General features: G+C 34.9%; 1 pseudogene; it reads right to left on the reverse strand.

The window, feature by feature from the left end:
- LOC143637791 (kynureninase-like) overlaps positions 1 to 16,087 on the reverse strand; it is an 86,657-nt pseudogene that overhangs the window by 42,899 nt on the left and 27,671 nt on the right.

Below are 16,087 nucleotides of genomic sequence, written 5' to 3' on the forward strand. Positions count from 1 at the left end.
AGTCATGGTTCAACCTTTGATTCACAAAGACTATTCTCCCCCCTTTTCTTCACTAGGTTGACATTTGCACCAACAATCTAAAATCTGGCACCTTAGCAGAACACAAAGCATTAGCACCAGACTGTATCAGAAGTCACTGCATTTGTCCCACCACTCACTAGGGGGAAAGAGAGCGTTCACCTAAAATTATCCTTACTAAAGCTACAAAAAGGATCAATTTTTATTAAACAAGAGTGACTTGTTTCTCATGTTTTTAATGTTTGATGTGTGACCACATTTAGAAATTGGATGGTGACCACAAAGGAATGCACTGGTGTAATTGGTTGTTAGCTTAACTAGTCACTTTAAAATTTCATGGATGGAGAACCAGTTTTGCATGAAAAAGCAAGTGATAGACAAACACTTGTGATTCATACTGGGTATCTGACAGACATTCTTTTGAAAATGTATAGTTTCACTTGAAGGAAAATAGCCTGTAGTATTTTTACTCAAGTGATAAAATTACTTTCCTAGACCAACTAGAATTGTGGAAAACTGGTATCCACTTCTCTGAGCATGATTATTTCCCAGTATTGAGATATTTCTGATAAATTTAGTCACAAAGTATAATTTTAAAAATGTTTATAATTAAATGTCAATATTTAGAAAACATATATAATTCAATGAACCAATATTTTCCAAATGATCAATGCTTGATGTTACAAATCATGTATAGATTCAATATATAACATATTCAGTATAATCATATTTAATATACATCAATGGATTTTAATATAATAAGGTACAGAAAGTTTAGTGATTTCAGTGATTTTTCTTCACATTCCATAAAGCAACACCTAAGAAGTTCTCACTTGTCAAGGTTTAGTGCAATATAATAATAATATATAATATAAGAGAGGTTCTCTGTGCTTATGTAACTTTTGAGAATGATAGAGAAGAAATATAATTAATTTTCATCCAGAATTAGAGGTAATCAAAGTTGTAGAACAATATTGAGGTTTGATAGTCATTATATACTTAGTTTGTTCATGTTTTAAGATGGACATGAAGTACTGGAATTCCATTTGGAAAAAGTTAAAGCTTTCTCTGAATTTGATATCCTTTTCCTACTGAATAACATTTCTAATAAGAACAATGATATTTTATTAAGCACTTTTTAACTAAACGTTCCATACATATTTTTTTTACAACTCAACTTTTCTTAGAAAACTCAAGGATAGGAAAGGCAGTGCTTTTATTTCATTATTAATTATTTATAAAAAAAGATACCAAGAAACCACAAAACTTCACCTAGTAGATCCCATTATTAAAAGTCCTGTGGCCACAGCTGTGGTATCACATCAAAAAATCACTTGCAGCTTCTACAATATGTTTTAATGCATGTATAGTCCTTTTCGTATGGATGGCAGAAAGCATGAATTATTAAATTGGGACTGTTTGGAAGAAAAGATTGGAAGATGCAAACTTGAGATTACCACAAAGTGATTTTACAAAAGTGTCACTAGATGGCAGCATCTTAAAAGTAAAGAATAAAACTGAATAACTCCCAAACTACAGTCATCCTGGTAGATATTTTCATTATTCTACCTGTAAGAGTAGTTACACTGTGTACATAGCCACAAACAGATACTCTGCACTTGATTTCCTCCTTTATGCAATTTTTAAAATAAAAATATTTATCAACTCATTTTTATTTATAATTACCCATAGGTGTTTATACTCACATCGATGCAACCCATAATAACATAGAAGTGTTCAGTCAACACATTATCACACTTTATAGTCAATCCCTAAACAATTGCAGTAATTTTTCAACTAATCTGTAAACTCACAACCTGTCTTATTCTAAGCAACTCTCTAAATCACACATTTGAATAGAAAGGATTCCCAGATTCCAAGAAAGTGCCTGCATTATGTTCTAAATAAAACTCAAAATCCTTGGTATGGCTCTTTATACTCTTAAATCCTGGTCTCTTCTAGCTCTTCTGCCTCAGAGTCCCCACACCACTCTCCCTTAATTTGCAAATGTGGCTTCTTTTTTCTCATTTGCTAGGTACTATGTTTTGAATGTCTACAACGACTATATGTGTTGGGAACTCAATCCCCAAATTCAAATTAATGATATTTGGAGGTGAAGCCTTTGGTGGTGACTATAATTTAAGAAGGTCAGGAGAATGAGGCCCTCGTGATTGCATTACAGGCACTCTAAAGAGAAGAAGAGACACCAAAACTGGCACACTTGCTCTGCCTTGTCATGTGATGCCCTCCACTATGCTATGGTGCAGAAAGAAGGTTGTCAGCAGGTGCCAGTGACTTGCTCTTGGACTTCCCAGCCTGCAAGAATCATGAGTTGAATAAAGCTCTATTCCTTATAAACTACCCAGTCTATAGTTTTCACAGATAATGACCTAAGACACACACCTGCCTAACTCAGATATTGTTCACAAGATAATTTCTACGGGGCAGTTCTTTTGCCATCTCTCTCCTATCTGTCATCCTACAGCTCTGTTTGTTTACCTCTCTTGCAGCATTTTATAATCTCATTACCTCCTACTTTTGCACAATATGTACACAAAGTATTAAAAAATAGGTAAATGAATGAACAAATAAAGGTGAGCCATTGTGAGCCATCCATGGGCTGTGTGTGCATTTGAGCATATGAGGGGATGGTCTGGCATTGCACGCTCATTGGGCTGTGTAATGCAAATGCCTTTCATCTAGTTCTACCGTGATCCCACACAGCACCTGAGATGGGTGTGGCTTGCCAAGATGTCAGTCAATCTGCTGACAACATAACATCACCAAGCAAGACTCCACCCTTCGAAACTCTACCCCTTGCCTTTTTTGGGTGGGATATTCTATCAAATGTCTTCTACCCAACGAATAGGGGGTTTAGGGGCTGGGGGTTTGCTTTATTGTTCTTTCCAGCACTGCCCAGCGTGGAGCTGACCCTTGGGGTAACTGAGCAGTCCTACCCTGTCCTTAGAAACTCATGTTCATGTTTTGCATGGATTCTTTGCTGCATCCAGCTCCTTTGAACTCAGCTCATCTTGCCAGCCCAGCCATCTGGCAATTAATAAAGCCATGCAGTTGTCAACAGATAGTCTTTCAACTGATGTTAAACTTTAAAAGAAGATAATCTGAGGCTGCATGGTGGCACTCACCTGTAATCCCAGGGGCTTGGAAGGCTGAGACAAGAGGATAGCAAGTTAGAAGCCAGCCTCAGCAATGGTAAAACACTAAGCAACTCTGTGAGGCCCTATCTCTAAATAAAATACAAAAAAAGGGGGCTGGGTATGTGGCTCAGTGGTTGAGTACCCCCACCCCCAATAAAATATTCTTTGAGATTCTGTCTTTCTGATGCTATTTTATTATATACATTACTTGTTCAGATGTGGCTTCTTTTAAAATAAAGTATCTTGGGCAAAAGAGTAGTTAAAAATATGTTCAAAATCCCCCTAAATAAGGAATCACACACGTGCTTTGCTCTTGCCATCTTCCTTATTGCAGCACCAAGGTTTCTTCTAACCAGTTGAGTACTATGATACATATGGATTGGGCTAAACTTTCTAGGGGAAGACCTTATACATTCCCTCTCAATTTTGACTCATTATTTTTCTATTTATTAAAATAAAATACGAAATGGTGTAGCTGACAGTTTTTTAAAGGTATTAAAGTTTGGATAATTTTACTAATTCTGTAACAAATTGACTGTTGACTGTTATTATTCAGTTAATTTTATTTTTTACCTTAAAAACTTCTCTGAATTCTAAAGACCATTAATAAGTGGCAGATTTAATTATAAGGGTAAATATGCTCTGGTATGCTTGTGGATTCTTGAAAAAACAAAATATTAAAGTAGGTAAATAGCCTTTGTCCAAACCACTTAATTAACCACCCATTATTGTAGCCCTGTAGTCCCTGGGAGGTGCCTGTAAGGCATGCCTATGGCTATTCATAAATTCAGTCGCTGAACGTACACTGCTAGACACTGCTCAGACAACAGTGGATGTGATAGTCCCCTCATCAGTTTCACTAACTTTATGGTGGGTGAATTCCAGTTTCCCCATAGTCCCTTGGATGCTATTAATTTCCACTAGATGGTACTCCTATGTGACCTTCTTATGACTGAGACTGCAGCTTCTACATCATACCAACGAACAAAGTCTTTAGGTATTCTTTTGCTTATACAAAAGCAATAGGAAATAATGATAGGACTACACTGATATAAATTTAAAAAATATATTTTAAGAAGAAAGGGTGTGATGGAAAATTTAAGGTAATGTTTTTTTCCAATATTATTTATAACTTTTTTCCAAATTATAGGGAAACCAGATATGTGGTGTCCACTATAACCCAGCTACTCAGGAGGCTTAGATAGAAGAATTGCAGGTTTGAAGCCATCCTGGGCAACTTAATGAGGCTCTGTCTCAAAATAAAAATACACAAAAGAGAACTCTTAGCTTGTGCAAAACCCTTGGATCAATCTCCAGCACTGAGCGGGGTGGTGGGGATGTTATAGGGAAGTGTGTGAGTGAGCACTTGACATGCTGATTGACTCTATATAAATGAGTAGACAAACGGTGTATTAACAATAATACACCTTTGGCTAGTCAACTCTGATATTAGGACTTCCCTAAGAAGTCCACAATTAGGGATTTGCTGGATGATGTTAGCAAGAAATGAAGAGTAGGACATAAGGTTTCTTATCAGAAAGAGCATTTAACTTTTCAAAATACACTCAGGTGTTATGGTTAAAAAGTGTACATAGATGCTATGTTAAAAACAAAAACAGTCAATTTGGGAAAGAGGGCTTCTAGCAGCTCTTTAAATATCTCATTTCTGAGTGAATAAAAGTACTTCCTTTCATGCAGACTTCATATATCAGTGCTTTCAAAAATCCCTGTTCTTTTTCCTTTTCTTCTGACTCTGTTTATAAGAAGCAACTAAGTATTATTTTGTAATAGGTTCATTCTCTACTAAAAGTCAATGTGTTATATGGGTCACAATTTCTTTCCAAAAATTAGTTTGGAAATAGAAGATCCTGTTTTCTGCTACTTTTTAGTGCTTTATGTTCAGCCTTTACTTATTTATGCCAATAGCTCAGTAAGAATAGGAAGTCTTCCCTATTAAAATAGAAAACAATACAGAATGAAATAAACATACCAAGGGAAAGAGACAAGATACAATCTTTCACGTGAAGCTCCAAGAAGACTTTAGAAACCAAACAGCATGGCAGCCAGAATCAAAGGGTAATTTTCTGCAAGGCAGAGCTGTCATGCTACTTGATTTTATTAGTCCTAAGGCTCTTATAGATAATACATGAGACCAAAAAAAAAGTATATCATAACATACACTGCAGAAAAAATAACCCACACAGCATTTTATCCAGGAATCCCACAATGTGATAATTTTAAATGTTTGTAATGAAGTTCAGGAGCAAACAGGAATAGCAAAAAGGTAAACTAGGACAGCTGACAAAATTTCATCTTCATACTTTTGATGAATTACTCTAAGAGTAAGTTGTGATAGCCAGGTAAAGTTAGGCATATCTGTAATCCCAGCTACGCAGAAGGCTGAGGCAGGAAGATCACAAGTTCCAGGTCAACATGGGCAATTTAGCAAAACTCTCTCTCAAAAATCAAAAATAAAAAGGCTGAGGATGCCTCCCAGTGATACCCCTTGCCATTAAAAAAAATAGATTAAGGTCTAGTAACTTTAAATGTATATCTTGTGTATTGAGAAATATTACAAACATTATACACAATAAGTTGACTAGAAAATCCTTTGTCCTTGAGCTGCTGATTGATATCACTTAGCATGTGCTAACAGAGGAGACAACAGGACTTTATAAAGTGAACAATGGTCATTTACACACACTCATAGGTTCATGTTAAGGAGTTAGCTGCTGTGAATATACTTGGGAGTTTCCAGAAAGTTTGATTTTAAACATAAGAAATAAAAAAAAGAGCAATTGGAATTAAAAAGTCTGTCATAAAAAAGTGTAAATAGAAATCTGCACAGAAATCAAGGGACTTGTTGTATTAAAAAAAATATTACCTATAACTTGGAATCAGAACAAAGTGAGAATAAACATTTTAACCTGGTGATTTAAAAACTCTGGCTGTATTCAAGGATAAGCTAAAAAATGAAAATGAAATTCTTCCTGAAGTAGGCACTTATTTGTCAACCTGTGCAAATTACAGTAACAAAATATTAGAGTAACATAGTATTAAGATTTTATTTCTTATCAAACTACATTCATCTATATCAAGCCATCCTTGATATTTTTATAAGGTGCAGTAACTTATTGCTATAGTTACCATAAAAGAAAATATGATGGAAGTTTCTTGTTGAAAAATAAATCATCAGGGCATAAGATGTTGGAAAGAAAAGAGAGGACAAAAGCAAGTCAGGGACCTTGACTTTGGATGAAAGCCCTGGATTCATGAATGAGGATGGTAGACTTTGACTCAGATGTTGAAGGTGGCCAAGCTATCACAATTTCTGGAGAACTTTCTGGGCTCAATTTATTTGTCAAAAGGGTACTTTTGCATATTTTTGAAATTAATACATGTAATCTAAGAGATTATTTGATTTTTAGGAGTTTACCAGTAATGAGATGTACATAACTAGTCAGTTACACTGTGGGAAAAATTGATATGGAACAATCTGGCACCAATGTTACGTTATGTTCCCTAATTATGAGAAAAGATGCCGCCAAAAAGAAATAACAGCTTTTGAACCTCAGTGGGAATGTATCTCCTTGAGCCAATTCAGAGGATGTGGTTTTGGACCAGTCATAAGGATAAATGAATCTGAACATGCATAACTATAATTTCTGTTGTGTTAATCTAAGACACATTAGTGGATCTTTCTTTAAAGCAGTGTTTGAAGAAATTTCCTATGTATCTCATCAGTCAGAATCTGTGCTTTTTAAAGGCAGAATTTTTTTTCTCATTCCCTATATTTTCCATCTTTGTAAAAGCAACAATTACATCAACTATAGAGACAGAGGTCTCCAATTTAAAAAAAAAAGTAAGAAAAAATGGAGGGTGTTACATATTTTTTTCTTTGACTTTTATAAATACTCTTTGCCATTACATGATTAGTTTGCATATATAAAAGGAGACAATGCAGGGGAAAGTTCTCTCCCAGTCAATGCAAAGAACTTGGGCATCAGCATCAGTAGATGCCAGTTCCAGGTTTCACTGGCTGGTTAAGTTGCCAAGCAAAAGTGCTTCACCTCTCTCAGGCTCAGTTGTGTCTGCTGAGACATAGTGCAGGCTGTTGACTATTAAAGTTGCTGGAAAATATAAGTGTAGTGTGGTGCATGTCAAGTGTCTGCAGCTCTGTAGGCTATTAGCAATAGCAAATATTATTGCCATTTGTACAATGTATGATTTCAGAAATAGATCTTCATTTTAGTTCTATTTTTAAAGTGTAGATATTGAGAGGGGGAATATGGCTCAGTGGCAGAGCACTTGCCTAGCTGGCATAAGGGCCTGGGTTCCATGTAAGAGGGAGTGACTGAGGGAGGGAGGGAGAGAAGAAAGGAGGAATGAATTAAGGAAAGAGAAAGAAAGGGAAAGGAGATATTGATGAGACTGGCAAATTCAGAAATAGGAAGTTAGAGAAGGAGAGAAGGGGAACACTTTCTTACTGAAATTTAATGTGTAAATTGAGAAGAAATGAGACAGAGATAATAGCTGTGTGGAGAGTAAGAATAGAGGTTTTGGGAGACCTGGAAAGAAAAACCAGCTGTATGAAGTGGCTCATACTTATAATCCCAGAAACTCTGGAGGTGAGGCAGGAGGATTGTAAGTTTGGGGCTAGCCTAGGCAATTTAGTGAGCTCCTGTCTCCAAACAATAAAGTAATTTAAAAAAAGGCCTGGGGAATGTAGTTTAGTGGGTACAATCCATAGTCAGACACACACACACACACACACACACACACACACGAGAAAGTAAAGCAAACCAGTCTTCAGACCTTAAAATTATACTTAGAAGTAGAAAAAAGAGGAAAAGAAAACAATTTCTATAGGACTATTTGATTATTCTCTTCCACAGGCTTTTTCTAGCCTGTGAAGGACCTCACACAAAATAGTTTGTTTGATTTATTTCAGAGGTCCAAAATGGGGAAATAGCTTAAGGTAATTTTCCGAGCATAATTTAGTTCACTTAATTTTTAATGACTTAAAAAAAATCATTATGTCCTAACTGAGTCAAAGAATACAAATGGAATTTGAAGAAATTTACAAAAAGTATCTCAATTTTCAGAATAAGTAGCCATATAAACCATTCTGCAGAAATTTCAAAATATATTTAATGAACACAGTTCTGCTATTTTTGTTTTGTTTGTTTCATTTTATTTTGTTTTTGGAACACTGTGATCCATCAAATTAGCCTGACCAACACTTTTGCTGATATACATACTCTTAACCATTTGCTGGCCTAAAAGGTACAGGTACGTGTTTAAAGATAAATCATTGTGGACAAAGCACTGTCAGGAGTCTGTGAGGTTCTCAGGGTTCATCCTTAATCAGTCACTGAACCGTCTACAGACAATTTAGCTTTCTAAATTGGAGAGTTAGCATAGGCACAGCCATAATTATAAGGCAATGCAAAAGGTAGTCAGCGAGACATTTTCCATCATGCTATGGAAGTCCAACAGGAAGATAAATTCATCTTGGCACATAGGAGTAAGAAAATTTTAATAATGAAGGTCAAGTGTTTCACATTCAGATTTTTACAAGAGTCATTCAAGTAAAATACGAGTTGGGCCTGTAAAATATACTTCACTTTGCCCTTTACTGCAAGACTGCCACAATATAAGCATGAAAAACAAACATATCTTTCATGCTTTTGTTTTGTCATCTCTCTATTTTTTTTTATGCTTTTGTTTAGTTGCTCATAAACAAAGACACACAAATACACAAATACAAAACATGGAGGCAGAAGGTCTCTTATCTGGACATTCCCTGTGTGTATGGGTGACATTCCCAGGGTCTGGCTTTGATGATACACAAATTATGTGACAAATTATGTAAAGAAAAGCAGTGGGAAATATGATATTGACAATTTAGATATATGCCAAATCACAAAGATTTGAATATTTATGCCACAAGAGTGGCACAAGTGGAAGAGTGATGGTAATCAGCTGGGATAGGTGAGTTCTAGGAAATTCAACCAGGACATGTATTTAACCTATTGCAGCCCTCCTAAGAAAGCATAGCTGACTTTTCAGATGCATGATGACTTTTAACATTTAATTATTAATGCGGGCCAGTTTCATTATAAAGTAGATTTAAAGCACCTACTTAATGTACCCATGATAATTATATAGATGGTATCCATAGTTATGTATGGAGACAGTCCCATTAAGTGTGAGATCAAAGTATACTCTCCCCATAAAATATTTTTTCTACTTATTACTTTATCATTCTCAAAAATCAATTCCTCAACCTAATCTGTTTTTTTAATATTTAATTTATGTCAAACTTGACAATATTGCATGAAAGTCTATGGGATAATTCTTGAAGATCTCTCTCTTAAATTTGTCCACTTAAAAACAGTTTTTAAAGACAATAAGATAGTTTCTTCTTTTTATGCTACTTTCCTTAGGACAAATTATTTGCTGGGAAGATATGTTCTCCTCAACTCAACTAACTTTTGCCTAATCTTGTTGCCTAAATAATTTAGTGAAAGAACTAGAGTGTGAGGAATTCTATTGGAGAAATCTCTCATATTTTATTGTGGATTTTTTTCCCATTTAAGATCATTTGGAATTTCCTTTTGATTGCTATGACACAAAGCCTCTTTTTCCATTCTTAAAGAAGTAAGTGAAAAAAAATCAGATGAGTTGTAGGAAATTCAACCATCATACATCAAATGTTGTATACTTTCCATATTGAAACACTTTCAATTTTTCAGCTTAACATAGACTTAGCCTTCCTTGGTTTGTTAAGTGGTATGAAAACTGGAATACTAGAGAAAATATCCTGGCCCTTAAGAAACTAATTTTTTTTAATACAATACTCATCATTTACAGAAACTCTATATGTAATGTCTTCTTTGGGAGATACTGAAATTAGATGTTATGAAGCTTGATAAAGAGAAACAGTTATCCTTGATAGCACTGAAGAGAGTGGTTGCAAAATCACAAATTCTGATTGACAACTAAGAGGCTTGATTTTCCCCATATCTGTAATCCTAAAACAACATCTGGATTCCATGTTTCTCTTCCATGGAGAATTAATCATTCTTTCTCCCATGGTTCATTTAGTCAAATCTTAAATAAAACACCTGCTGAAAACTTCTTAGCAATAGCTTCAAAAACTTAGGTTCTTGGGGACTGAGCCTCCCTAACATATTTCAGGTTATTGATGTTTGGCTCCTGCATGGATGAGTTCAAGGCCATGGGTAATTTATTATACATCTTCTCTTTTTGTTTCTTGGAATACTAGGGATTGAAGCAAGAGATGTTCTGTCATTAAGTTACATTCTCAGCCCTTTTTTCTTGTTATTTTGAGACAGGGTCTTTCTTTTATTTTCCTTGCCGATAAGACTCCTGCAAATATGGTGAACATTCCTAAGATCCACTGGATGTTCTATAAGAAATGTACTGAATGCCAAGGTCATAAAGTGACACAGTACAAGAAGGGCAAGAATTATCTGTATGCACAAGGGAAAATGGCATATGACAGGAAACAGAGTGGCAAAAAGCTAAACTACAAAGAAGGTTGTATTGAGGCTTGACTGTGTTGAGCCTAAGTGCAGATCTAAGAGAATGCTGGCTATTAAGAGATACAAGGGCTGGGGATGTGGCTCAAGCGGTAGCGCGCTCGCCTGGCATGCGTGCGGCCCGGGTTCGATCCTCAGCACCATATACAAAAACAAGGATGTTGTGTCCGCTGAGAACTAAAAAATAAATATTAAAAAATTTCTCTCTCTCTCTCTCTCTCTCTCTCTCTCTCTCTCTCTCAAAAAAAAAAAAGAGAGATACAAGCATTTGGAACTGGGAGAAGATAAGATGAGAAAAGGCCAAGTGATCAAGTTCTAAACTTCATTGTTTCATTACACTAATAAAACGTTGAGGTTATCTTCACTTACAGAGAGAGAGAGAGAGAGAGAGAGAGAGAGAGAGAGACAGGGTCTCACTAAATTGCTGAGGCTTGTCTCCAATTTACAATCTCCTGCCTCAGCCTCCTGAGTAGTTGAAGTTGGGATTATAGCTATGTGCCACGGAGCAGTTTGTTGCTAAATTGCTTGGGTTGAACTCAATATTTTGATTTTCCTACCTCAACCTCTGGAGTCTCAGGGATTACATGCATGTGACATCTTGCCCAGCAAGGTTAATTTATTATAAATAGAAATCCATAAACCATGCCAATTCTTATTATATTTATATACAGTTGTGTTTGATAATAATTTTTCCTAGTCGATTCTTTGCTCACATGATATCATATGCAAATATTTTTGATACTCTTCTATAAAAATAGTTCATGAGAGCTCACTCCTTATTTTTAGACCTGGAAAGATAATAGCCAAGCTTTCTGTCAAAACTTTGATCAGTCATTTATTTATCTCCTAGAAGAATTTCAAAATTGTTCAAGAAAAAAATTATATTTTTCTTAATTAGATGGTTCCTTGAGGCTAATGTTTATATGTGAAGGTTATATGAATGTTACCTGGGTGTCTTTGATTTTACTAAAATACCTTATTAATAATGTCTTCATTTATATTCTGCTGCTGCCTTTTTTATTTTTCTTTAAGAGATATTTGCTGACCACAAATTTTTGGGATCAAGTGATCCTCCTTCTTTAGCTATCCAAGTGGCTAGAACAAGAGGTACATGTCACTGTACCCAGTACTTTATTTATTAATTTTTTCCAGACTGATTGGGCCATGACTGTGATTTTTATTTATTAATAATTTAAATAGCTGAGCCAGGAGCAGTGGCACATGCCTATAGTTCCAGTAACTCAGCCGCTGAGGCAGAAAGATTGCAAGTTTAAGGCTACTGTCAGCAACTTAGCAAGACCCTGTCTCAAAGGGGGGAAAAATACTTGGGATATAGCTCAGATGCAAAACACCTGTGGATTCAATCCCCAGTGCCATAATATAAATAAATAAATAAATAAATAAATAAATAAATAAATAAATAAATAAATACAGCTTGTGGTTGAGTCTAACAGATGTTTGCACTCAAATAGAAAGTGCCACATGACCTAGTTAGAAACCATGAGATCCTGCGGCGCACAAATGGGAAACATTGTGCCTTATCAAGCCCAAACCTTTTTCCAACCACTTTTTCCTAGTCCTTCTCTCCTATGGGGCTATAAATGTGAACTCTTTCTTCACCCATGTTCTTTTTTAGCTGCCACTTCAGAAGGCAGTGAGTCACAAGAAGGAATTTGCTAGGTTTTTCTGGGAAAGCTTTAGCACTTCAGATGAAAGGGACAGATGAAGCGGCTGCACTGATACTTCTCCCTTCTTTCTTCTCTTTTTCTTAAATAGAAATGGGATATTTGGATTTGGGACAACTCCACCTTAGGACTGTAATGTGAAAAGTGTGAGAAAACTGAAGAGAACTCTGGAGATGCCAGTCAGACTACAACCTCAAGTCTTCTGTGGTTAGAAAAGGAATTCCTGCTTTTTTGGTTGATTTTGTTGGGATGTTGTTTACTGCAGCTGAAATGCTTCCTACCTGATTCAGCAAGATGAAGGGAAAGACAGACTCTAAGAGTGGAATTAAAAAGTGAGTGATTAATGACAGGAGGGATGAGATGAATCTGAAGGTGTAGCCGAATGGTAGTATAAAACAGTAGGAACATTTTGTGGGAGACAAATCTATTTGAACCAAGCTGATCTCAAGGTGCATATAGGATAGGACATCCAGGTGTAGCAGGTACATGAGCGTGGGTGACAGTTTTCTGCTCTAAGAGTAGACTAGAGCTTTCTTGCAGTAGTAGTAGTAGTTGAGTTGATGAGTAGTAGTTAAATCATTAGGGATAGGAAGGCAAAGAACAATGAGGTGTATATACATTTAGTTGGTATAGAAAAGAGGTGTTTTGTACTCTATATTTGCATACTGAATTTGAAGTAGATGCTATCTCAGATTAGTATTTTTAAAAATAGAGACTCAGAAAAGTCAAGAAACTTGACTTTATCATATAATAATTAAATGACCTAGCCAGGATTTGAACATTAGACAGTGTGATGATGCAAAAATCCATTGCCTTTCTTCTCTTTCTGTCTCATATTTAGGTAGTTTAATAACACGTGGATGTATATATACTAAGAATCAAGGACTGGTGATTATTTGCATAACATTTTAAAATATGATGTTTTTTATTGGCCTCCCTTTATTTTGGTGCTTAACATTTAATGTCTAAACTAAGAATACATTATCTTTATATCTTTTGTACTCCACCACTTTCACAGTTATCCATCAAACCAGTTGGAAGTCCTGGTTGGGGATTCCTAGAGACTGCTGATAACAGTGCTAAATTTCTTTTCATTAGTTCCACTCATTAGCTTCAATAACTGAATATATTAACTAGACTTAACATACATATGAATTCCATAACTAATTAATGTCCAGAATAAAATTCCATTGTCATCTTTTTAAATACATGGTGAATCAAATAGAATTCTTACTTTAGAATTTTAAATGTAAATTATGAGCATTGAATTTTACTCCCTTTATTTATTTATTTATTTATTTATTTATTTTATTAGGGAGATAAACACCAGAAGCACTCTGGGTAAACACTTATTTACAAAAAAGACACAATTTAGAAGTGGTCAAAAATTTAAGTTTAATGTAGTAATGTATAAGGAAAAAAATTCTTGAGATTCGTAGAAATTAAATGGCCTTCCTAAGTACCTTGAGTGAATACTCAATTTCTTGATAAAGTTTGATCCTACATTTCTCCATCTTTATGTATCTAGGGTTAAATGAGAACCAATTTATATTTAGGATGAATTACAGAATGGCAAAGTATCAAGGCAAAGATCTATCAGTCCTCACATGGAGTTACAAGGCTGGGTGTTTGCTCTGCTTCCTGCTATCTGAGCAGCTGAATACCAGTGACATCACCTGTGGGGAGCTTGCCTGTGCTGCTCACTAGAAGCAGACTTCAGACAGCAGCTGTTCCTAAGTGAAGCTGACCACAGACATGCAAAACTTGGCTTTTTAAATAGAGACATCAAAAGCAAAAAAAGAACAGAGTGCATTTTTTAAAATTTATACCAGCCTTCCTCTTTTTTAAAGAAAAAAACTCCTTATAATAAATTCACAGTGCCAGAAACCAAGGTACTTCACTAGAAGTGCAGGTGAAGCAATGGCTGGGTGAGCTGGAAGGAGAAAATAATGTGCATACCTTTGCTTGTCCAGCTTTTGTAATGGCAGGCATATCGAAGAGCTGTCCAGTGTAAAAATGCAGCCCGCTGAACAAGATCACTGCAATAGAGTCTCCTTCCTTCTCAATTACTTCAAGAATATCCTCCATCCTTAATATTTCTTCTCCCTATGTCAAGTTAGGTATAAGTTACATAATATTGACAATAATACTCTTATCACATATTTATAATTTCAGCATGAACTGTCTCACCATAAGGAAAACTAAAGGTGAAAATTTTCCACTGCATTAATGCTCTTCAAAACCTTAATAATGAGCAGAATTTGAACTTTTTTCTATAAGAAATGACAATTTAAAAAGAAATTATAATAAAATAGAAGTATTCTTTTTAAAGTACAAGTCATTACAAAAGTATACTTGCTTATTTGTTCTTCAAGTTTTAGGTTAATCTTTACTATTTGTATACCTATTGGTTGTTTTCTCATCACACCCATCCAATAAAACACCCAAAAGTGCAATCCCATCGAATATCATATAGCAAGAGAAATCTGTTGGAAATTAATATTGCATTTGTCAATATACTATTTTCCCAAAAAGCATCACTTGCATATCTTTCATCTGAATAGTACCTAATATTTCTAACTTAAGAGTAAAATATTCTCCATATTGAAAGATACTGATCCAAACATAAAGAAAAATAATTTACAAATAATTAGTATATCACCTTATAACTAATGATGATTACTTAGTAAAAAATATGAATGAATCTATATTTAGACTTGTAAACAACTTGAGCTGAATGAAATCAGTTCAATACTTGTAGCCTAACAATTGAGATATACACCAAGTTTTTATCAGTTTTGTGCTGTGCTAAATCTGACTTCTTTTAAAGTCAATGTAGACTAATTACATTAATATTGGAGGAAAACTCATTAATAAAATTTATTTTATTTTATTTTTATTGATTGATCATACCAAGGATTAAACCCAGAGGCACTTAACCATCAAGCCACATCACCAGCCATATTTGTACTTTATTTTGAGACAGAGTCCTGCTAAGTTGCTGAGGCTGGCTTTGAACTCATGATCTTTCTGCAACAGTTTACTGAGCTGCTGGGATTTTATAGGCATGTGCCACTGTGCTGGCTCCTTCCATTTACTTTTAAGTTTTTATAATTATTGCTATTTGTCAAATGTCTTACCTGTTAACTGTGTGTGTGTGTGTGTGTGTGTGTGTGTGTGTGTGTGTGTGTGTAATATACTCTCTACTACAAGAAGACTGGAATCTTTATAAAATGGGAGTATGATAGATATTGAAATCTCGTAATTAAATGAAATGTATTTATATGCTATAAAGCATTTCAGTAGTTATTAGAAAAAAATCTAAGTTATAAAAATAAAAATTTGGTAATTCAAACTCTTTATTCTTTTTTAATATTTATTTTTTAGTTATAGGTGAACACAATATCTTTATTTTATATTTATGTGGTGCTGAGGATCAAACCCAGTGCTTCACTAATGCAAGGCAAGTGCTGTTCCTCTGAGTTACAACCCCAGTCCCGAAACTCTTTATTCTTTAAAAAATCAAATAAGGTTTAACCACCACAATTTTAAGAAGAAAGAGTAATGGAAAGTACTATATAAATTAGTTCATGAGTTATTTCTTTGAAGAAGCAGCAATAAGCAAATAAGAAAAACTGTTTTCCATGATAAGACATGT

The sequence above is a fragment of the Callospermophilus lateralis genome, unplaced genomic scaffold (genome assembly GCF_048772815.1).
Source record: "Callospermophilus lateralis isolate mCalLat2 unplaced genomic scaffold, mCalLat2.hap1 Scaffold_161, whole genome shotgun sequence".
Taxonomy (NCBI): domain Eukaryota; kingdom Metazoa; phylum Chordata; class Mammalia; order Rodentia; family Sciuridae; genus Callospermophilus; species Callospermophilus lateralis.